Below are 23,171 nucleotides of genomic sequence, written 5' to 3' on the forward strand. Positions count from 1 at the left end.
CTGGCTCACGGGTACCAGGTTGGACATATGCTGCTCCCCTCGATTAAGTTCATAAAATACTTCAAAAGATATAGGAGCAGAAGTAGGCCATTCGGCCCATCGGGTCTGCTCCGCCATTCCATCATGGCGGATATGTTCCTCATCTGCTACCTACAATGTGACAGGCCAAGAGCTGGATTGCGAAATCAGCCAGAGCATCGCCTCCCTTGAACACATGACCTAGGAGCGGGAATAGGCAATTTAGCCTCCCGAGCCTAACACCCTCAATGTGATCATGGCTGATCCCATCCCGGCCTCAATTCCACCGTCCTGCCCGTTCTCCATAACCCTTCAACACATTACCAATTAAAAATCTAACTCCTGGGCAGCACGGTGGCGCAGTGGGTTAGCCCTGCAGCCTCACGGCGCCGAGGTCCCAGGTTCGATCCCGGCTCTGGGTCACTGTCCGTGTGGAGTTTGCGCATTCTCCCCGTGTCTGCGTGGGTTTCACCCCCACAACCCAAAAGATGTGCGGGGTAGGTGGACTGGCCACGCTAAATTACCCCTTAATTGGAAAAAATGAATTGGGTAAAAAAAAAAATCTAACTCCTCCTTAATTTTACTCACTGTCCCAGTATCCACCGCATTCTGTAGCGAATTCCACAGATTCACAACCCTTTGGGAGAAGTAGTTCCTCCTCAAACCTGTTTTAACCTGTACCATCATCGTTTGATTGTGAGCCTGAATCGGTGCTGGACCTTTATACACCTTCCCTCCCCCAGGGAGAAAGGTCATGAATTTGGGTGGGGTGACAGGGGCATATCCGACCTCCCTCTGCTCGAGTTTTACCAGCAGCGGGATAGGTGTGGATGGCTCACTCTTGGTCACTTGAAGCCTTCAGTGTCACCAATTAATGAGCACTTGTGGGCCTCCTCCGGCTGTCCCAGACCTACGGGCTCCAGGAGTGGTTCAGGGGGAAGCCCGGCAGTTCACTCTGCTTGGGACTTAGGCAGGAAGGGATGGGAGGTGGGGCCGTCAGGCTTTAAGGGCCCCCTGTCCACCTCTCATGACCTCTTCTCTGCGGTCTGATCTCACGTCCCCCCCCCCCCCCCCCCACCTCACCAGACTCACAGCAATGAACTGCCCTCTGAAATGGCCGAACAAGCCTCAAGGTTCAAGAGCATTTGAGATGGGCAACAAATGGAGCTGCCAGTCACACCCATCAAAGAATTAAAAAATCTTATTTCACCTGACTATTACTTTTTAAAATTCACTTGCAGGGTGTGAGCGTCACTGACCTAGACCCTGCGTTTATTGCCCATCCCTAATTGCCCTTTGGAGGGCATTTGAGAGTCCATAAGACATAGGAGTGGAAGTAAGGCCATTCGGCCCATCAAGTCCACTCCACCATTCAATCATGGCTGATTTCAACTCCATTTACCCGCTCTCTCTCCATAGCCCTTAATTCCTCAAGAAATCAAGAATTTATCAACTTCTGTCTTCAATACACTCAACGTCCCGGCCTCCACCGCCCTCTGTGGCAATGAATTCCACAGACCCACCACTCTCTGGCTGAAGAAATTTCTCCTCATCTCTGTTCTAAAGTGACTCTCTTTTATTCTAAGGCTGTGCCCCCGGGTCCTAGTCTCCCCTGCCAGTGGAAACAACTTCCCTACGTCCACCCTATCTAAGCCATTCATTATCTTGTAAGTTTCTATTAGATCTCCCCTCAACCTCCTAAACCCCAATGAATATAATCCCAGGATCCTCAGATGTTCATTGTATATTAGGCCTACCATTCCTGGGATCATCCGTGTGAATCTCCGCTGGACCCGCTCCAGTGCCAGTATGTCCTTCCTGAGGTGTGGGGCCCATCTTGCTGTGGGTCTGGAGTCACATGTAGGCCAGACCAGGTAAGGACAGGCAGATTTCCTCCCCTAAAGGGATATTAGAGAAATAGATCTGTTTTTAAGATAATTGTTTCATCATCATCATTAGACTTTTCCTGAAACATTTTTTAAATTGAATTTAAATTGCACCATCTGCCATTGCGACATTCCAGAATCACAGAGTTCGGCCCACCGGGTCTGCACTGCCACATGAAAAACACCTGGCCTGCCTACCCGATCCCGTTTGCCAGCACCTGGCCCACAGCCTTGAATGTTATGGCGTAACCAGGTGCTGATCCAGAATACTGAAGGAGGCTGGAGCGGAAATTGCTGAGGCCTTGACAGACACCTTTGGATCCTCACTGTCTTCAGGTGATGTCCCGGAGGACTGGAGAATAGCCAATGTTGTTCCTCTGTTTAAGAAGAGTAGCAAGGACAATCCAGGGAACTACAGGCCGGTGAGCCTTACTTCAGTGGTAGGGAAATTACTGGAGAGAATTCTTCGAGGCAGGATCTACTCCCATTTGGAAGCAAATGGACGTATTAGTGAGAGGCGGCATGGTTTTGTGAAGGGGAGGTCGTGTCTCACTAACTTGATAGAGTTTTTCGAGGAGGTCACAAAGATGATTGATGCAGGTAGGGCAGTGGATGCTGTCTATATGGACTTCAGTAAGGCCTTTGACAAGGTCCTTCATGGTAGACTAGTACAAAAGGTGAAGTCACACGGGATTAGGGGTGAGCTGGCAAGGTGGATACAGAACTGGCTAGGTCATAGAAGGCAGAGAGTAGCAATGGTAGGATGCTTTTCTAATTGGAGGGCTGTGACCAGTGGTGTTCCACAGGGATCAGTGCTGGGACCTTTGTTGTTTGTAGTATATATAAATGATTTGGAGGAAAATGTAACTGGTCTGATTAGTAAGTTTCCAGACGACACAAAGGTTAGCGGAATTGCGGATAGCGATGAGGACTGTCAGAGGATACAGCAGGATTTAGATTGTTTGGAGAGTTGGGTGGAGAGATGGCAGATGGAGTTTAATCCGGACAAATGTGAGGTAATGCATTTTGGAAGGGCTAATGCAGGTAGGGAATATACAGTGAATGGTAGAACCCTCAAGAGTATTGAAAGTCAGAAAGATCTAGGAGTACAGGTCCACAGGTCACTGAAAGGGGCAACACAGATGGAGAAGGTAGTCAAGAAGGCATACGGCATGCTTGCCTTCATTGGCCGGGGCACTGAGCATAAGAATTGGCAAGTCATGTTGCAGCTGTATAGAACCTTAGTTAGGCCACACTTGGAGTATAGTGTTCAATTCTGGTCGCCACACTACCAGAAGGATGTGGAGGCTTTAGAGAGGGTGCAGAAGAGATTTACCAGAATGTTGCCTGGTATGGAGGGCATTAGCTATGAGGAGCGGTTGAATAAACTCGGTTTGTTCTCACTGCTGGAACGACGGAGGTTGAGGGGCGACCTGATAGAAGTCTACAAAATTATGAGGGGCATAGACAGAGTGGATAGTCAGAGGCTTTTCCCCAGGGTAGAGGGGTCAATTACTAGGGGGCATAGGTTTAAGGTGAGAGGGGCAAGGTTTAGAGTAGATGTACGAGGCAAGTTTTTTTACGCAGAGGGTAGTGGGTGCCTGGAACTCGCTACCGGAGGAGGTGGTGGAAGCAGGGACGATAGTGACATTTAAGGGGCATCTTGACAAATACATGAATAGGATGGGAATAGAGGGATACGGACCCAGGAAGTGTAGAAGATTGTAGTTTAGTCGGGCAGCATGGTCGGCACGGGCTTGGAGGGCCGAAGGGCCTGTTCTTGTGCTGTACATTTCTTTGTTCTTTGTTGTCAGGCAACCCACCTCTACCACCCTCCCAGTCAGTGCATTCCAGACCGTCACCACCCTCTGGGTTTTCCTCAAATCCACCCCCCCCCCCCCCCTCCCAAAAAACCTTCAGCCTCTCACCTTGAACTTGTGTCCCTTCCTAACTGACCCTTCAATTAAGGAGAACAGCTGCTCCCTATCCACCCTGTCCATGTCCCTCATAATCTTGTCCACCTCGATCAGGTCGCCCCTCAGTCTTCTCTGCTCCAACAAAAACAACCCAAGCCTATCCAATCTCTCTTCATAACTTAAATGTTCCATCCCAGGCAACATCCTGGTGAAGCGCCTCTGCACCCCCTCCAGTGCAATCACATCCTTCCTATAATGTGGCGACCAGAATTGCACACACTGCTCCAGCTGTGGCCTCACCAATGTTCTATACAACTCCAACATGACTTCCCTGCTTTGTAATCTATGCCCCGATTGAGAAAGGCAAGTGTCTCATATGCCTTTTTCACCACCCTATTAACCTGCCCTTCTGCCTTCAGAGATCTCTGGACAAACACGGCAAGATCTTCCAAGATGGCAGCGGATTATGGCATCTCTCTGCAAGTTCTCTCAACCAGTCCCTTTTCTTTTATCTTTTATCACTGTTCTGACTTACTAAAACTCTTTTCCACTTCATATATAATTTATGTATTGCTTGTTTGGCCCTTGTTCTGCACTATAACCAATCACTATTTGTTGATGTACCATTTGTCAATGTTCTCTGTCTTTCTGTAGTCTTTCTGTCTACTATGTACGTTCCCTCGGCCGCAGAAAAATACTTTTCGATATCAATCAATTGTTCCTCAGGATTTCCCAGTGTGGTGCCATTTGTTGAATATTTCCTTGTCAAATTACTCCTTCCAAAGTGTATCACATCACATTTTGCAAGGTTAAATTCCATCTGCCACTTGTCTGCCCATTTGACCAGCCCGTCTACGTGCCCTGGACACTCCACCTCACTGTTAACCATCCGGTCAATCTTTGCGTCATCCGCAAACCCCCACCCCCCCCACACACACACACACACACACACAGAGTCATCTATGTTGTTTATATAAATGACGAATATTAGGGGACCCAGCACAGATCCCTGTGGTACGCCACTGGACACTGTCTTCCAGTCACTAAAGCAGCCGCCTCTCATCAACCTCTGTTTCCTGCAACTGAACCAATTTTAAATCCATCTTATCATGTTCCCCTGTATGAATTTGCCTTCCTTACAAATCTCCCATGTGGGATCTTGTGGGATCTTTGCTGAAATCCATGTAAACTACATCAACTGCACTACCCTCATCTACACACTTGGTCATCTCCTCAAAAAATTCATCAGATTTGGTAGGCATGTCCTCCCTCTGACAAAGCCAGCTGACTATTCCTGATCAAGCCTCTCCAAGTGGAGATGGGGGTCTCTCCTTATTTAATGAATTTCCACATTGAAACAAGTGAACTACTTCTGAAGGCAGTGACTTTTCTAAGAGAAAGACTTGCATTTATATAGCCCTTTTCAAGACCTCCATGTTTGCTTGATGTCAATTAAGTACTTTGAAGTCTAATGAAGGAAACGGGTTGCCAAGTTGTGCACAGCAAGATCCCACAAATGTCAATGTGATGAACGACCCGATAATCTGTTGGTTGTGGCTTCAATCTTGGCCAGGAAACTGGGAAGAACATCTTTGAATAGGTCCTCGCTTTTACCCAACAAGGCCTCAGTGCTGTCTCATCTACAAGATATCACAGGACCATAGACTGGGACCATTCGGCCCCATCACATCTGTGCTGGCTCTCTGAAGGAGCAATTAACCTGGTGTCACTCCCCAGCCTTCTCCCCGTAACCCTTCAGCTAATATTCAAGTTCCATCTTAAATGCCTCGATTGAAGCTGCCTCCGCCACACTCTCGGACAGTGCATTCCAGATTCTAACCGCTCGCCGTGTGAAAGAATCCCTCCTCATGTCGCAATTGCTTCTTTTTCCTGTCACCTTAGATCTGTGCCCTCTCACTCTCGATCCTTCCACCAATGGGAGCCCACAGCGGCGCCAGCCAGGGGCCGCTCTACAGAGCCCCCCCCCCCCCCCCCCCAGCGATTCTCCGCCCGGGATGGGCCGAGCGGCTGTACCAAAAAAAAACAAGTCCCGTTGGCACCGTTCTAACGTGGTCTTACCCGGCAGGACATCGGCGTGGAAGAGTCGTGGGGCGGCCTGTGGGGGGGGGGGGGGGGGGGGAAGAGGGGGGTCCGACCCTGGGGGGTGGCCTCCGCTGTGGCCTAGCCCGCGATCGGGGCCCACTGATCGGCGGGTCGGCCTCTCGGGCCGGGGGCCTCCTTTGTTCCCCCCCCCCCCCCCCGGCCCCTGTAGCCCTACGCCATGTTGCGTTGGGGCCGGCGCGGAGAAGGGAGCCACCGCACATGCTCGGAAATCACGCCAGTCCCACCAAGCATGCGCGGACCCGCGGCGCCCATCTGACGCCGGGATCGGCGAGGGTCGCTCCAGTGCCGTGCTCACCCCCTGTAGGGGCCAGAATTGCTGATCCTGAGGCAATGTTGACACCGTCGGGAAAGGCAACGGCGTTTACGACGGCGTCAACACCCAGCCTCAGGATCAGAGAATCCCAGTCCCTATCTCTGGCCAGACCCCTCTCCCCTCAACCTTCTCTTCTCCAAGGTAAACAGTCGCAACCTCTTCAGCTATCCACGCAACTAAACTTCCTCATTCCTGGAACCATGCTTGTGAATCTTCCTGCACGCTTTCTAATCCTTCCTAAAGTCTGCTGGCCAGACCTGGACACGCTACTCCAGTTGTGGCCAAACCAGTGTGTTATGTATCCGAGAATACATCCCCGCTGGCGAGGAGTCATGTGATGAGCAGTGATGTCATCACTGACATCAGTTTGCGTGGGTTCGCAGTTCTCCCTCTTAGATTGTGTGAGCAACACCTCTTAATAAAACCTCTCACCGTGCTTGTAAGAATCCAGAACCTGGGCACATCCAGACCTTTACTCTCTGGGGCAAACTCGGAGATGTAACACGGTGTTTGATACAAGTTTAACATAACCATTAACCACACTCTCATCTATCCTGCCACCTTTAATTGATCTTATTCACGTAGACAGCCAGACCCTGGGCCCCTCTAGTATTTTATATTGTCTTTCCATGTTCATCCTACCTATATCAATCACCTCACATTTCTCTGCCTTAAATTTCACTTGCCACATATCTGCCCACCTCTACCAACCTGCACACGTCCTTCTGAAATTCTCCACAGTCCTCCTGTTGTTGCCTTTTTTTACCTACTATAAATATGGCAATCAATAAGATTGCCCTTCTTTCTTTAGATATCACGATTATATTGCTCAGAGTCGCCAGGTATCGAATGATACCACCACAAGGTTCAACCGGATATCGATCAAAGAGCCAAACACCGGTTAGTTAGTTTAAGGTCAAGGGTACTTTATTTACACAATTAATCATGCAGCATAAACACTACTAGTTAACTACACCTATCGACTATGACAACCTGTACTTAACTTCAGGCACACGGCTTGGGTCAAAGGAACAGTGGCCTTTGTTCTTGAACTTGCTTCTGGTGGTGCTGCGACTGGAAGTAGACGTTGCCGGAGCGCCAGGTCCAAGAGAGGCCGAACACATGGTGGTTTCTCTCTTTATATCCTTGTGGATTTTCGCCCTCTTTTGGGCGGTCCTTCAGTTTGGACCCCACTAATTGGGTAATTCTTGATCACTGTGTTTGATTCGAACCAATAAAGGGGCGGGTGGCTCGATGGCAGGGCCTGTCGTAAGCGGTCATTGACCCTGTTGTTGATGCTTCCTGGGTACAGGGAGTGGCGCCGAAATGTCTGGGACTGTATCGGTCGCTCAAGTATCAGTCCTTTGTCTGGCGGAGATGGGCCATCAAAATGCTAATCAGTTCGATACCGTCTGGATTCCTCGCTCACAAATATACATTCAGGCTCTGAGCCTGCCTGAACCTTGCATTATCCATTTTTCCCGTTATGCTTTGCAACCGTCCCTGTTCCTTATTGGAAGTGGCCATCCCAGATGGCTACACTGCTTACAGTGCTTCCTGGTTTTGTGTCATCTACAAATTTTGATATTGTGGCCCTGTACACCATGGTTTCCCTCTTTAATATACATCAAGAAGCGGGGGGTACTAACACACCGATACCTTGGTGATCTCCACTACAAACCTTCCCCCAGTACGGAAATGATGGTGCTGCTGGCAATAGAGACCTGTGATTGGTCGGGCAGCTCTCTGTAATGGGACTTTCTGTCACTCAGGCGTTGAAATCCCGCCTCAAGGCAATTGACAACTAATCGGCTTAAATGGTGGCCCTTGGGAGTCTGGGGAGTTTCCGCCTCACCCCTTGACCTTTTTTCAATTGGGAAGGGCGGATGGGGGAGCGGTTGGGGGGGGTGCGGTGTGGAGTGAGGACAATGGAAACTTATCCAACTGATAGAATCACAGAGTGTAGAAAGAGGCCATGTGCCCCATTTGTAAGGGCTATCGAATTAGCCCCACTATGGGGAAAAGGTGGTGTGGTGATATGCATCACTGTAAATACACAAGGGGTTAATGTAAATACAACTAAGTAAACACTAGAGGGAGCACCGGAGATGTCGTGACATGCAGACATGCAGCTAATGAACACATAGAATAGGACACGACCAATGGGCAGTCAAGACACACAGAGGTGACATTACCACAAGGGGTTAACCCATATAAAAGGACAGGGTACACATGCTCTGTCTCTTTCCACAGGCGACACTTGGAGAGAAGGACAGGGGCAGATCAGAAGCATCACACCCACCACGTGGCTCAGAGCAGACTGGTTAGTTAGACTGAGTTACTACAGCAAGATTAGCAGGAGAGTCAAATTCAGAGAGAACTGTGGTTCATCAAAAGAACATTGAACTTACTTCAACGTCTGGAGTATCTTTTAGGCAAAGCTGCATCGAGTTGCAGCCTGTGTTATCCCAGAGTACAAAACCCATCAGGTGGGAGAACGGCACTAAGTCAAGATGCTCGTTTGGAGAGTCGGTGCAGACACGATAGGCCAAATGGCCTCTTTCTGTGCCGTAACGACACTGTGATTATGGGATACCCTGCTCATTCCCTGAAGTCCTCTTTACCTCTGTGGGAAATTACTGACCCAAAATGGCCTTTTATGACATTATAATATATTAAGGTGCTGTGTAAATATTATGGGCGGGATTCTCCATTCCTGCAGCAGGAATCTCCCCCAGGGTTTCAAGGGCCACCATTTAAGTCGATTAGTTGTCAATTGCCTTGAGGCGGGGTTTCAACCCGAGTGGCAGGAAGCCGGGAAACCCGTGGGCGTGGGTGCGCTGCCGGCGAAGCGGGATGATCCCGCCGACGGAGAATCCCGTATTTCAAATCATGAGAAACCTTGTGTAGTGGGAAGCGGGGTGGAGTTGCGGGATTAGAGGAGAGATATATTTGCATTTAAATTACCCGCCCAATTAATTTGAGGTAGTGTACCTGCCAGTGATTACTCCCTGTGATGATGCGTTGTTAATGAACAATGTAAGTCTCTTCCTTTCCATATGAGGTCTGTCTACCTTTACAGTGTCAAAGTTAACAAACCGGCCTCTCTCAGTTGATGTGCAATGGAGACTCTCCTCACAAAACTATACTTAACTCCAAGAATATTAATCAGGAGCAGGTAAGGGTGAGGTAATGTTTGAGAACAGGACAATAGAATTGCTTAATTTTGGGAAAGGATTATGCTCTATTATTTCAGGGTGGATATCGAGGCTGTTAATCCATTAATGCCCTGCTAAGCGTTCACTGTCAGATTGAAGGTGTGCCGCTAACACTGGGGATACTGAACTCATGACAGAGAACTGGGACTCTCAAAACTCCAGAGCAAGAACCATGATTCCGCAATCTTGAGACCCAGATGTTGGGAAGCCGAATGGGCTGTCACCATGTTTTCCTCTTCCCCTTTAGACACTGCAGCTGGATGGAATTCTAGCAAAAATATCTTTGTCCTCAGCCCGTGAGCAACGTTGGCAAGGTCAGCACCCATTGCTATTTCCCTGAGACAATGAGGAGCTTCCTCCTCAAGAGTGTTAGAGTCCTTTTCACCATGGAGCACCCGCCGCCGTCATAGTTAGGGAATTCCAGGATATGGAAGGATGGCGTGAAAGTTGGAAGGAGGTATGGGGCAAATGATGCTCCCAACACATTGCTGTTCTCGCTGATGAAGCTATACTTCAATAATAAAGCGGAAAGCCCATTTGGGAATCCTGGGGTCATGAATGGCAGCATATAGATGCAAGTCTTTCCTTTTTTCATGGCGGAAGTGGCATAGTGATTTGTTACTGAACTAGTAATCGAGAGACCTGGGGTATTACTTGTCTCAAAGCAATGTCCCAATAACCTCCCTCCCTTTGCAAGCTTGAGGTCCACTTATTCTAGTGTCCGAGGACACAAACCGTATCAGGGCCCTCTGGCCCTGGTTGGCAAGTGTATTGAATCAAATTCACACCCTCAATCTCTTGTCTCTCTCCGCCACCACCACCCACCCCCCCAACCACCCAGTCCACCTGTATGCAAATAAATTGGAAAGGTGGGTAAAAGGGGGGGGGGGGGGCGGGAAATGGGAAGGGGGAAATAAAGGGTAATACCGAATATACCTTTAGTCCTATCTTGCTAATCATGTCCGATTAGCCTCCCCGAACAGGCGCCGGAATGTGGCGGCTAGGGGCTTTTCACAATAACTTCATTTGAAACCTACTTGTGACAATATGCGATTTTCATTTCAGATATTGACCACAATATGCATCAGATCCTCAATTCTACAAGAAACTAATGTCACTGTCACTTTGCTACCTGGCTCGGGAAACATTTTTTTTCGTCATTCGTTTATGGGGTGTGGGCTGGGCCAGCATTTATTGTCCATCCCTGAGGGAATTTAAGAGTCAACCACATTGTTGTGGCTCTGGAGTCACATGTAGACCTGACCAGGTGAGGATGACAGATTTTGTTCCCTAAAGTGAGCCAGATGTTTTTTTTGACGACAATTACAATGCTTTCATGGGCCGGACGGGTACCGAGTGGAGTTCCATAAAACGTTCTCTGGGATATTGGGGCCGGTGTTGATGAGGATGTTCAATGAGGCAAGGGAGAGAGGGGTGCTGCCCCCGACGATGTCACAGGCAATGATTTCGCTGATTCTTAAGCGGGACAAGAACCCGGAGCTGTGTGGGTCCTACAGGCCGATATCCCTGTTATCCCAAGTTGCGGGCCAAAACCTTGTCCTCCAGGATTGAGGATTGTGTTCCGGACGTTATTGGGGAGGACCGGACGGGGTTTGTCAAGGGCAGGCAGTTGGTGGCCAATGTAAGAAGGTTGTTAAATGTGATCATGATGCCCCCGGAAGGTAGGGAGGTGGAGGTAATGATCGCAATGGATGCAGAAAAGGCTTTTGATCGGGTAGAGTGGGATTATCTGTGGTAGGTACTGGGACAGTTCGGATTTGGGCGGGGCTATATTGACTGGGTCAGGTTGATGTATCGGGTTCCTGTGGCAAGTGTACGGATGAATAGGACAACATCGGACTATTTTAGACTGCACTGGGGGACGAGACAGGGATGCCCCCTCTCCCCACTGTTGTTCGCGCTAGCTGTAGAGCCGTTGGCAATTGCTCTGAGAGCCTCAAGTGGCTGGATGGAGGGACTCAAAGCCCCCAAAGTCGGAGACCTGGCTATCGGACATGGCTAGCTTTCTCTGTTTGGAGAAAATCAAGTTCGCCTTGAGAGGGTCACTGTTAGGGTTCACCCGGGGGTGGCAACCATTCGTCGACTTCTTTGCGGGAAATTCATCGTCAGCAGATGGGGCGGGGGGGGGATTAGTTTAGATTAGAGTAGTGAGTCAATAAGAGTGAGACCTGCACTATGTTTAGGGTCGCCTCAGGGGGCTCAAGATATATACCATATTACTATACTGAGGAATTCTGGCGAGCGGAGATCCTCAGTGCAGGAAATGGGGCTGGTTTAGCACAGAGCTAAATCGCTGGCTTTTAAAGCAGACCAAGGCAGGCCAGCAGCACGGTTCAATTCTCGTACCAGCCTCCCTGAACAGGCGCCGGAATGTGGCGACTAGGGGCTTTTCACTAGTAACTTAATTTGAAGCCTACTTGTGACAATAAGCGTTTTTCATTTTAATTTATGGTTTCATGTATATTGTTTATTTTGTTGTTGTCACTATACCAAAAATACCTCAATAAAATGTTTGTTTTTAAAAACAATGCTTTCATGGTCATCATTAGACTTTTAATTAGACTTTCAAATTCCACCATCTGCCCTGGCGGGGTTCGAACCCTTGTCCTCAGAGCGTTACCCTAGATCCCTGGATTACTAGTCCAGTGACAGTACCACAGCACCACTGCCTCCACATAATCCAATGTAAACATAAAGCAAAGTCAGCAGGGGAGGGAGAGTTAGATACAAAGACATCTGCCAACACAAGTGAAACAAGGATTAGGGAAGTGCACTGTTTTGAGTATCCTGTTTAACAAGGCGCATAGCTGCCTGTGGCTCATGTGAAGTCTGTTTTCACTAACCCTTGTAACCTTCCTTACATTAGGGAGATTTACTGGAGCAGCACATTTCACACCAACTGGGGGCCAGGCAATTGTCTGGCTTCTCATAAAATATCCTGAAAACACTGTCATCCCCCCCAAATACCGCTTTCGACGAGGGATGTTTTCAATGGTACGCTGTAAGTTGCCAACTACCGCCCTGCATAAATCCATCGCAGATTTCCCTGGCCTTGCAACCCAACAAGTACTCTTTCTAAAACAGAGAAGATTTAAAACACAGATGGGATGCATCCTAGGCTGGAGGGGATTGCAGAGGCCCTGGGACTAATTTTCAAATCCTCTCTGGGCACAGGAGAGGTGCCTACGGAGGACTGGAGGATAACCAATGTGGTACCATTATTCAAGAAGGGAGGAAGGGATAAACCAGGAGACGACAGGCCAGTCAGTCTAACCTTAGTGGTGGGGAAAACTATTGGAAAAAATTCTGAGAGACAGAATTGATCTTCACCTGGGGAGGCAAGGATTAATTAAGGATCATCAGCCTGGTTTTGTCAAAGGGAGATCATGGGGGGGTCGGAGAATCGCCGGGGGGGGGGGGGGGGGGGGGGGGGGCGTGAATCCCGCCCCCGCCGGCTGCCGAAAGCTAGTGATTCAAAACAAACCGGTTGGACTGTAACCTGGTGTTGTAAGACACAAAGTGCTTTTTAAATGCGATGGGGGTTTTTTGCCCCTCCCACACTTTCCCAGACCCTCAACGCCCTCAAGGTGAAGAAAATTCTCAAGTCCTCTCTAATCCTTCAACCAACTACTCTAAGCCTCTGCTGCTTTTTTTAATCCTTTCATGAGAGGTTCGCATTGCTGCAAGGGGAGGTGGTGGTCTTGTGGTATTGTCACTGGACTACTAATGCAGTGACCCTCCATAATCCTCTGGGGACCAGGGTTCGAATCTCGCTTTGGCAGATGGTGAAATCTGAATTCAACGAAAATCTGGAATTAAAAGTCCAGTGTTACTCAAGACCCACTGTGATGTGGTTGATTCTTAACTGTCCTCTGAAATGTCAGTTCAAGGGCAATTATGGATGAGTAATAAATGCTGGCCCAGCCCAGCAATGCCCACATCCTGCAAATTAATCTTTAAAAAGTTGCCCTGCTGTGGATCAGGAGTCACATCGCGACCAGATCAGGTAAGGATGGCAGCTTTATGAACCCAGTGGATTTGTACAAGAATCTACAATGGTCCCTGCCATTAATTGAATTAATTTAGAACTGCTGCTCACAGTGACAGGGACCCGGGTTCAATTCCAGACTTGAGTCACTGTGCGGAGTTTGCACGTTCTCCCCGTGTGTGCGTGCGTTTTCCCCGTGCGCTCCAGTTTCCTCCCGCAGTCCAAAGATGTGCAGGTTAGGTGGATTGGCCATGCTAAATTGTCCTTAGTGTCCCAGGATGTGTAGGTAAGGTGGGATACAGGAATGGGGCGGGGGGCGTGGGACTCGGTAGGGTGCCCTTTCAGAGGGTCGGGGTAGACCTGAAGGGCCGATTGTCCTCTTTCTGCTCTGTAGGAGCTCTATGGTGCAGTGGGTACAGGGAAATTCCCTGATCTAAACAGCGTTAACAAAATTTACACTCTCAGGGCAATAAATGGTAGCCTGGAGTCTGCGCCCTCCACATCCCCCAAGAGGTTACGAGTGAAGGCAGGCTCCATTCAAGAGTGTCTCAAGCCAGGTTCCTGGCCGAGCAAGGGGAAATGAACTCCACCCTCCCACCACTCTGCTGCTGCTCACCTATTCTCTGTACGCATCAGAGAATCCTTGCTGCACCCTGTAATTATCATTCAAAAATGAAAGACTTGCATTTGTACGATCAGACAAACAAGGAGCAGGATTTGGTCATTCGGCCCCTCAAGCCCACTCCGCCATTTAATAAGATCAAGGCTGATCTGCTAGCAACCTCGAATCTGCATCCCTCCTACCCCGCCCCCCCCCCCCCCCCCCCCCCCCCCCCCGTTTACCTATCACCCGCTAGTTTACCAACAACCTATCCACCTCGGCCCTCTGCAATGGCAGGAGATCCCAAAAATAGGGCGGGATTATCCGACCCGCCAGTTCTGTTTTCCGGCGTTGCACTGGCAGCGGGACCCTCCGTCTCGGCAGCCGGCCAATGGGGTTTCCCATTGTGGACAACTCCACGCCGTCGGGAAATCTGTGGGCGTGAGTGCGCTGCCGGCGAAGCGGAAGATTCCGCCGACTGAGAATCCCGCTCTAATTCTGTTGATTAAAAAAATTGTGAAATTAGATTCATTGCAGTTCAAAATGGACATTACCAAAAGTTCAATACAGTTCAAGTTCTTTTTCCAATGCAGCATGTGGCACTGTGAGGTGCCTCAGTACGATTGCAATTGCACGTAATATTTCCAATATACATTCTCGAGGAATTTACACAGTTTCTTGCTTCTTGGTATACTACAGCCTGTGGACCTTAGACTATGGCCCCCCTCCCCAAAGAGCCTTTGTGGTAGGTGCCCCAAACCTTAGTGCGTCCCTCAACACATAGTGCTGGTCCTTTGACAGTGACAGCCTGCAACACTCGGCCCTGGATCTCTCCTCGTGAACATAGAACATACAGTGCTGAAGGAGGCCATTCAGCCCATCGAGTCTGCACCGACCCACTTAAGCCCTCACTTCCACCCTATCCCCGTAACCCAATAACCCCTCCTAAACTTTTTGGTCACTAAGGGCAATTTAGCACGGCCAATCCACCTAACCTGCGCGTCTTTGGACTGTGGGAGGAAACCGTTGCACCCGGAGGAAACCCACGCGGACACAGGGAGAACGTGCAGACTCCGCACAGACAGCGTCCCAGCGGGGAATCGGACCTGGGACCCTGGCGCTGTGAAGTCACAGTGCTAATCACTTGAGCTACCGTGCTGGAAGACCAGGAAATCCCAGAGAGCCTCACAGCCAATGAAGTATGGTCACTTGTTACAATGTCAGAGACGCAGCAGTCAATTTGCACACAGCAAGATCCCACACGTAGCAGCCTGGTGGTGACCAATTAACCTGTTTTTATAAAGGAATTGGTTACGTGGGTCAGGTCTCCACCACTCTTCTTTGCAATGGTGGCAAGAAGTGTTTTTGGAATCAACCGAGGACCGACACAGCCTTGTGGTTTAAGCATGCCATCCAAAAGGTTGTAGCCCAGGCACTGCAGTCCTGGCAGTCCAGATTACGTGCTCAAGTCTCTGGTTTCGGGATTGAACACTCAACATTCTGACTTAGAGGGAAGGGTGCTAATCTGCGCCACACTTACCAATCATTAAAGGAATAGCAAAATCCCAGGAAATAACACTGCACTCTCAGCGATCTGATTCTCATGAGAGAAATTTATTGGTTCTAATTAATCTTGTTGTTGCCTTGTTTCATAAGAACATAAGAACTAGGAGCAGGAGTAGGTCATCTGGCCCCTCGAGCCTGCTCCGCCATTCAATGAGATCATGGCTGATCTTTTGTGGACTCAGCTCCACTTTCCGGCCCGAACACCATAACCCTTAATCCCTTTATTCTTCAAAAAAAATCTATCTTTATCTTAAAAACATTTAATGAAGGAGCCTCTACTGCTTCACTGGGCAAGGAATACCATAGATTCACAACCCTTTGGGTGAAGAAGTTCCTCCTAAACTCAGTCCTAAATCTACTTCCCCTTATTTTGAGACTATGCCCCCTAGTTCTGCTTTCACCTGCCAGTGGAAACAACCTGCCCGCATCTATCCTATCTATTCCCTTCATAATCTTATATGTTTCTATAAGATCCCCCCACATCCTTCTAAATCCCAACGAGTACAGTCCCAGTCTACTCAGCCTCTCCTCGTAATCCAACCCCTTCAGCTCTGGGATTAACCTAGTGAATCTCCTCGCACACCCTCCAGTGCCAGTACGTCCTTTCTCAAGTAAGGAGACCAAAACTGAACACAATCATCCAGGTGTGGCCTCACTAACACCTTATACAATTGCAGCATAACCTCCCTAGTCTTAAACTCCATCCCTCTAGCAATGAAGGACAACATTCCATTTGCCTTCTTAATCACCTGCTGCACCTGTAAACCAACGTTTTGCGACTCATGCACTAGCACATCCAGGTCTCTCTGCACAGCAGCATGTTTTAATATTTTATCATTTAAATAATAATCCCTTTTGCTGTTATTCCTACCAAAATGGATAATCTCACATTTGTCAACATTGTATTCCATCTGCCAGACCCTAGCCCATTCACTTAGCCTATCCAAATCCCTCTGCAGACTTCCAGTATCCTCTGCACTTTTTGCTTTACCACTTATCTTAGTGTTGTCTGCAAACTTGGACACATTGCCCTTGGTCCCCAACTCCAAATCATCTATGTAAATTGTGAACAGTTGTGGGCCCAACACTGATCCCTGAGGGACACCACTAGCTACTGATTGCCAACCAGAGAAACACCCATTAATCCCCACTCTTTGCTTTCTATTCATTAACCAATCCTCTATCTATGCTACTACTTTCCCCTTAATGCCATGCATCTTTATCTTATGCAGTAACCTTTTGTGTGGCACATTGTCAAAGGCTTTCTGGAAATCCAGATATACCACATCCATTGGCTCCCCGTTATCTACCGCACTGTTAATGTCCTCAAAAAATTCCACTAAATTAGTTAGGCACGATCTGCCCTTTATGAACCCATGCTGCGTCTGCCCAATGGGACAATTTCCATCCAGATGCCTCGCTATTTCTTCCTTGATGATAGATTCCAGCATCTTCCCTACTACCGAAGTTAAGCTCACTGGCCTATAATTACCCGCTTTCTGCCTACCTCCTTTGTTAAACAGTGGTGTCATGTTTGCTAATTTCCAATCCGCCGGGACCACCCCAGAGTCTAGTGAATGTTGGTAAATTATCACTAGTGCATTTGCAATTTCCCTAGCCATCTCTTTTAGCACTCTGGGATGCATTCCATCAGGGCCAGGAGACTTGTCTACCTTTAGCCCCACTAGCTTGCCCATCACTACCTCCTTGGTGACAACAATCGTCTCAAGGTCCTCACCTGTCATAGCGTCATTTCCATCAGTCACTGGCATGTTATTTGTGTCTTCCACTGTGAAGACCGACCCAGAAAACCTGTTCAGTTCCTCAGCCATTTCCTCATCTCCCATTATTAAATCTCCCTTCTCATCCTCTAAAGGACCAATATTTACCTTAGCCACTCTTTTTTGTTTTATATATTTGTAGAAACTTTTACTGTCTATTTTTATGTTCTGAGCAAGTTTACTCTCATAATCTATCTTACTCTTTTTATAGCTTTTTTAGTAGCTTTCTGTTGCCCCCTAAAGATTTCCCAGTCCTCTAGTCTCCCACTGATCTTTGCTACTTTATATGTTTTTTCCTTCAATTTGATACTCTCCCTTATTTCCTTAGATATCCACGGTCGATTTTCCCTCTTTTTACCGTCCTTCCTTTTTGTTGGTATAAACCTTTGCTGAGCACTGTGAAAAATCGCTTGGAAAGTTCTCCACTGTTCCTCAACTGTTTCACCATAAAGTCTTTGCTCCCAGTCTACCTTAGCTAGTTCTTCTCTCATCCCATTGTAATCTCCTTTGTTTAAGCACAAAACACTAGTGCTTGACTTTACCTTCTCACTATCCATCTGTATTTTAAATTCCACCATATTGTGATCGCTCCTTCCGAGAGGATCCCTAACTATGAGATCCTGAATCAATCCGTCTCATTACACAGGACCAGATCTAGGACCGCTTGTTCCCTCGTAGGTTCCATTACATACTGTTCTAGGAAACTATCGCGGATACATTCTATAAACTCCTCCTCAAGGCTGCCTTGACCAACCTGGTTAAACCAATCGACATGTAGATTAAAATCCCCCATGATAACTGCTGTACCATTTCTACATGCATCAGTTATTTCTTTGTTTATTGCCTGCCCCACCATAATGTTACTATTTGGTGGCCTATAGCCTACTCCTATCAGTGACTTTTTCGCCTTACTATTCCTGATTTCCACCCAAATGGATTCAACCTTATCCTCCATAGCACCGATGTCATCCCTTACTGTTGCCCGGATGTCATACTTAAATAACAGAGCTACACTACATCCCTTACCATCCACTCTGTCCTTCCGAATAGTTTGATACCCTCGGATATTTAACTCCCAGTCGTGACCATCCTTTAACCATGTTTCAGTAATGGCCACTAAATCATAGTCATTCACAATGATTTGCACCATCAACTCATTTACCTTATTCCGAATACTACGAGCATTCAGGTAAAGTACACTTATGCTGGCTTTTTTACTTCTATTCTGAATCTTAACACCTCGATCAGTAACCTCTCCTAAGTTATATTTCCTCTTAACCTTTCTCCTAATTTTCCTTGTCGTTGAACCCATATCTTCATGTAACAACCTGCCGCGTCGCTTACTATTAATGTTTTCACTTCCCGTTTTATTCCTTTTAGTATTCTTGGTCCTATTCACTGAGCTCCCCTCAGTCACTGTACCTTGTACTGTCGCCCTTTTTGATTTTTGACGATGGCTTCTCTGCCTTACACTTTCCCCCTTACTGCCTTTTGCTTCTGTCCCCGTTTTACTACCTTCCAACTTCCTGCATCGGTTCCCATCCCCCTGCCACATTAGTTTAAACTCTCCCCAACAGCTCTAGCAAATACCCCCCCTAGGTTCCAGTTCTGCCCAGGTGCAGACCGTCCGGTTTGTACTGGTCCCGCCTCCCCCAGAACTGGTTCCAATGTCCCAGGAATTTGAATCCCTCCCTCTTGCACCATCTCTCGAGCCACGCATTCATCCTATCTATCCTGACATTCATACTCTGACTAGCTCGTGGCACTGGTAGCAATCCTGAGATTACTACCTTTGAGGTCCTACTTTTTAGTTGAACTCCTAACTCTCTAAATTCAGATTGTAGGACCTCGTCCCGTTTTTTACCTATATCGTTGGTGCCTATGTGCACCACGACAGCTGGCTGTTCACCCTGCCCCCCCAGAATGTCCTGCAACTGCTCCGAGACATCCTTGCCCCTTGCACCAGGGAGGCAACAGACCATCCTGGAGTCTCAATTGCATCCGCAGAACCGCCTGTCTATTCCCCTTACAATCGAGTCCCCTATCACTATAGCCCTGCCATTCTTCTTCCTGCCCAGCTGCGCAGCAGAGCCAGCCACGGTACCATGAACCTGGCTGCTGCTGCCTTCCCCTGGTGAGCCATCTCCCTCAATAATATCCAAAGCGGTATATCTGTTTTGTAGGGAGATGACCGCAGAGGACACCTGCACTGCCTTCCTACTCTTGTTCTGTCTTTTGGTCACCCATTTTCTATCTCCCTCAGTACCTTTCACCTGCGGTGTGACCAACTCGCTAAACATGCTATCCACGACGTCCTCAGCTCCAAAGTGAGTCCATCCGCAGCTCCAGAGCCGTCAAGCGGTCTAACAGGAGCTGCAACTGGACACACTTCTTGCACGTGAAGGAGCCAGGGACAGTGGACATGTCCCTGAGCTCCCACATCGCACACGAGGAGCATGACACGGGTCTGAGATCTCCTGCCATGTCTTAAACCTTCGGTTAACTTCAACAATTACAATTTACCCCCAAAAATTAAATAAATAAATAAACGAAGAAAAAAATATATCAATATACCAATGAAAAGAAAACAGAAACACTACTTACCAGTCACTGACCTCGAGCCTTCCTCTTGATCTTCACAGCGGTTTTTTGTTGGAGAGAGTAGGGGGTAGGGAGGGAAACACTGAAGAAGTGTTTCGGGTTTAAGTGTCACTTGACAACAGCTCCTCCACAAACTCCCTTCAAATTAGGGTGACCACGACGGAGGTATTTCCCTTGCAACACTAATCAGCAGCTCCGCTCTACTGCCCTCTGCTGGATGCTTGTCTTCACTCGAACAGCTAGGGTCTTTAGCTCAGGTACACCTGCAATTTAGGGTGGCCACGACGGAGGTATGCAAATTTCCCTTGCAACACCAATCAGCAGCTCCGCTCTACTGCCCTCTGCTGGATGCTTGTCTTCACTCGAACAGCTAGGGTCTTTAGCTCAGGTACACCTGCAATTTAGGGTGACCACGACGGAGGTATGCAAATTTCCCTTGCAACACCAATCAGCAGCTCCGCTCTACTGCCCTCTGCTGGATGCTTGTCTTCACTCGAACATGATGTGGAGATGCCGGCGTTGGACTGGGGTGAGCACAGTACGAAGTCTTACAACAACAGGTTAAAGTCCAACAGGTTTGTTTCAATGTCACTAGCTTTTGGAGCGCTGCTCCTTCCTCAGGTGAATGAAGAGGTCTGTTCCAGAAACACATATATAGACAAATTCAAAGATGCCAAACAATGCTAGGAATGCGAGCATTAGCAGGTGATTAAATCTTTACAGATCCAGAGATGGGTTAACCCCAGGTTAAAGAGGTGTGAATTGTCTCAAGCCAGGACAGTTGGTAGGATTTCGCAGGCCAGATGGTGGGGGATGAATGTAATGTGACATGAATCCCAGGTCCCGGTTGAGGCCGCACTCATGTGTGCGGAACTTGGCTATAGGTTTCTGCTCAGCGATTCTGCGTTGTCGCGGGTCCTGAAGGCCGCCTTGGAGAACGCTTACCCGGAGATCAGAGGCTGAATGCCCTTGACTGCTGAAGTGTTCCCCGACTGGAAGGGAACATTCCTGCCTGGTGATTGTTGCGCGATGTCCGTTCATTCGTTGTCGCAGCGTCTGCATGGTCTCGCCAATGTACCACGCTTCGGGACCTCCTTTCCTGCAGCGTATGAGTAGACAACGTTGGCCGAGTCGCACGAGTATGTACCGCGTACCTGGTGGGTGGTGTTCTCACGTGTAATAGTGGTATCCATGTCGATGATCTGGCACGTCTTGCAGAGATTGCCATGACAGGGTTGTGTGGTGTCGTGGTCACTGTTCTGAAGACTGGGTAGTTTGCTGCACACAATGGTTCGTTTGAGGTTGCGCGGTTGTTTGAAGGCAAGTAGTGGGGGTGTGGGGATGACCTTGGCAAGATGTTCATCGTCATCAATGACGTGTTGAAGGCTGTGAAGAAGATGACGTAGTTTCTCCGCTCCGGGGAAGTACTGGACGGTTTTTCGCTGTGGCGTGTTGGAACACGCACACATGAGTGCGGCCTCAACCGGGACCTGGGATTCATGTCACATTACATTCATCCCCCACCATCTGGCCTGCGAAATCCTACCAACTGTCCTGGCTTGAGACAATTCACACCTCTTTAACCTGGGGTCACCCCATCTCTGGATCTGTAAAGATTTAATCACCTGCTAATGCTCGCATTCCTAGCATTGTTTGGCATCTTTGAATTTGTCTATATATGTGTTTCTGGAACAGACCTCTTCATTCACCTGAGGAAGGAGCAGCGCTCCGAAAGCTAGTGACATCGAAACAAACCTGTTGGACTTTAACCTGGTGTTGTAAGACGTCGTACTTCACTCGAACAGCTAGGGTCTTTAGCTCAGGTACACCTGCAATTTAGGGTGACCACGACGGAGGTATGCAAATTTCCCTTGCAACACCAATCAGCAGCTCCGCTCTACTGCCCTCTGTTTCCTCCAGTTACCTTCCAAAGATGGGCTTCTAAAGCTGGAAAGGCTAAAATTGTTTCTAGCATATGAGAGGGAGTTACTAATCCTTCAGGTGAAGGGCAGAATTCCAAGAGGCGGGTGTCCTGGGTATGGTTGTAAGGAATAAAAACATGAGTGATAATCACAGAAGAGGCATTTAACAAGGTGAAGGAGTTTCTGCAATATGAAGGACAGTGATCATTAAACCTGCGGCAAAGAATTAGTGCCGGGATCATTTACCTCCACCTGAGAAACCAGACAAGGTCCTGGTTTAATATGTAATTGGAAACAGGTCAAGTCTGAAAATGCAGCGTTCCCCCAGTACTGAGACGAACTGTCAGCCAAAGTTAAATTCTCAAGTCCAGATGCACACCGCTACAAGCCTCTGACTCAGAGACCAAGTGTCATCGCCAGGTTGCAGCTGACACCTGTCTGTCTGTACATTTAATACCTTTGTAACTTAGCCGACTGGAACGGGAGGCTTTCCCCTTTCACGTTTGCAAACAGTTTGAACTCCATTATACAATGACATGTGTACACGCAACATCAGCACAAAGAGTCATCGGACTCGAAGCGTTCGCTCTTTTCTCTCCCTGCAGATGCTGCCAGACCTGCTGAGATTTTCCAGCATTTTCTCTTTCGTTTCCGATTCCAGCCTCCGCAGTAATTTGCTTTTATCAGGACAGATTGGTTGGAGGCGAGGATCTCTTTCACTTTCTCTGTGTTAACGTGCTCGCTAACGACATCAAGTTCTTGACCAATCCACACCAGTCGATATCCATCAATGGCCCAATTCTTCCGAGGATTGGCAACACCGTCGTGTTATCGCTCTGCTCCTACTTTGCACCTTTTTAAAAAAATAATATTTATTGATGTTTTCATAAAATATCAGTAACAAAATGAAAAAGGAACCAAACAGGGTTAAGTACAAAACACAGTCCAAAAAAGCAACCCTCCCTGTACATAAATAATAAATTAACATTAACACCCCGACTTAACCCAACAAATATATACACCCCCTCAGACCCCCCAGTGTAAATAACAAACCCCCCCCCCGAGCTGCTGCTGCCATTGACCAATGTCTATCGCTCTGTCAGGAAATCTAAGAACGGTTGTCACCGCCTAAAGAACCCTTGTACCGACCCTCTCAAGGCGAATTTCACCCTCTCCAGTTTAATGAACCCTGCCATATCGCTGATCCAGGAGTCCA

Source organism: Scyliorhinus torazame, chromosome 9, assembly GCF_047496885.1.
Source record: "Scyliorhinus torazame isolate Kashiwa2021f chromosome 9, sScyTor2.1, whole genome shotgun sequence".
Classification (NCBI taxonomy): domain Eukaryota; kingdom Metazoa; phylum Chordata; class Chondrichthyes; order Carcharhiniformes; family Scyliorhinidae; genus Scyliorhinus; species Scyliorhinus torazame.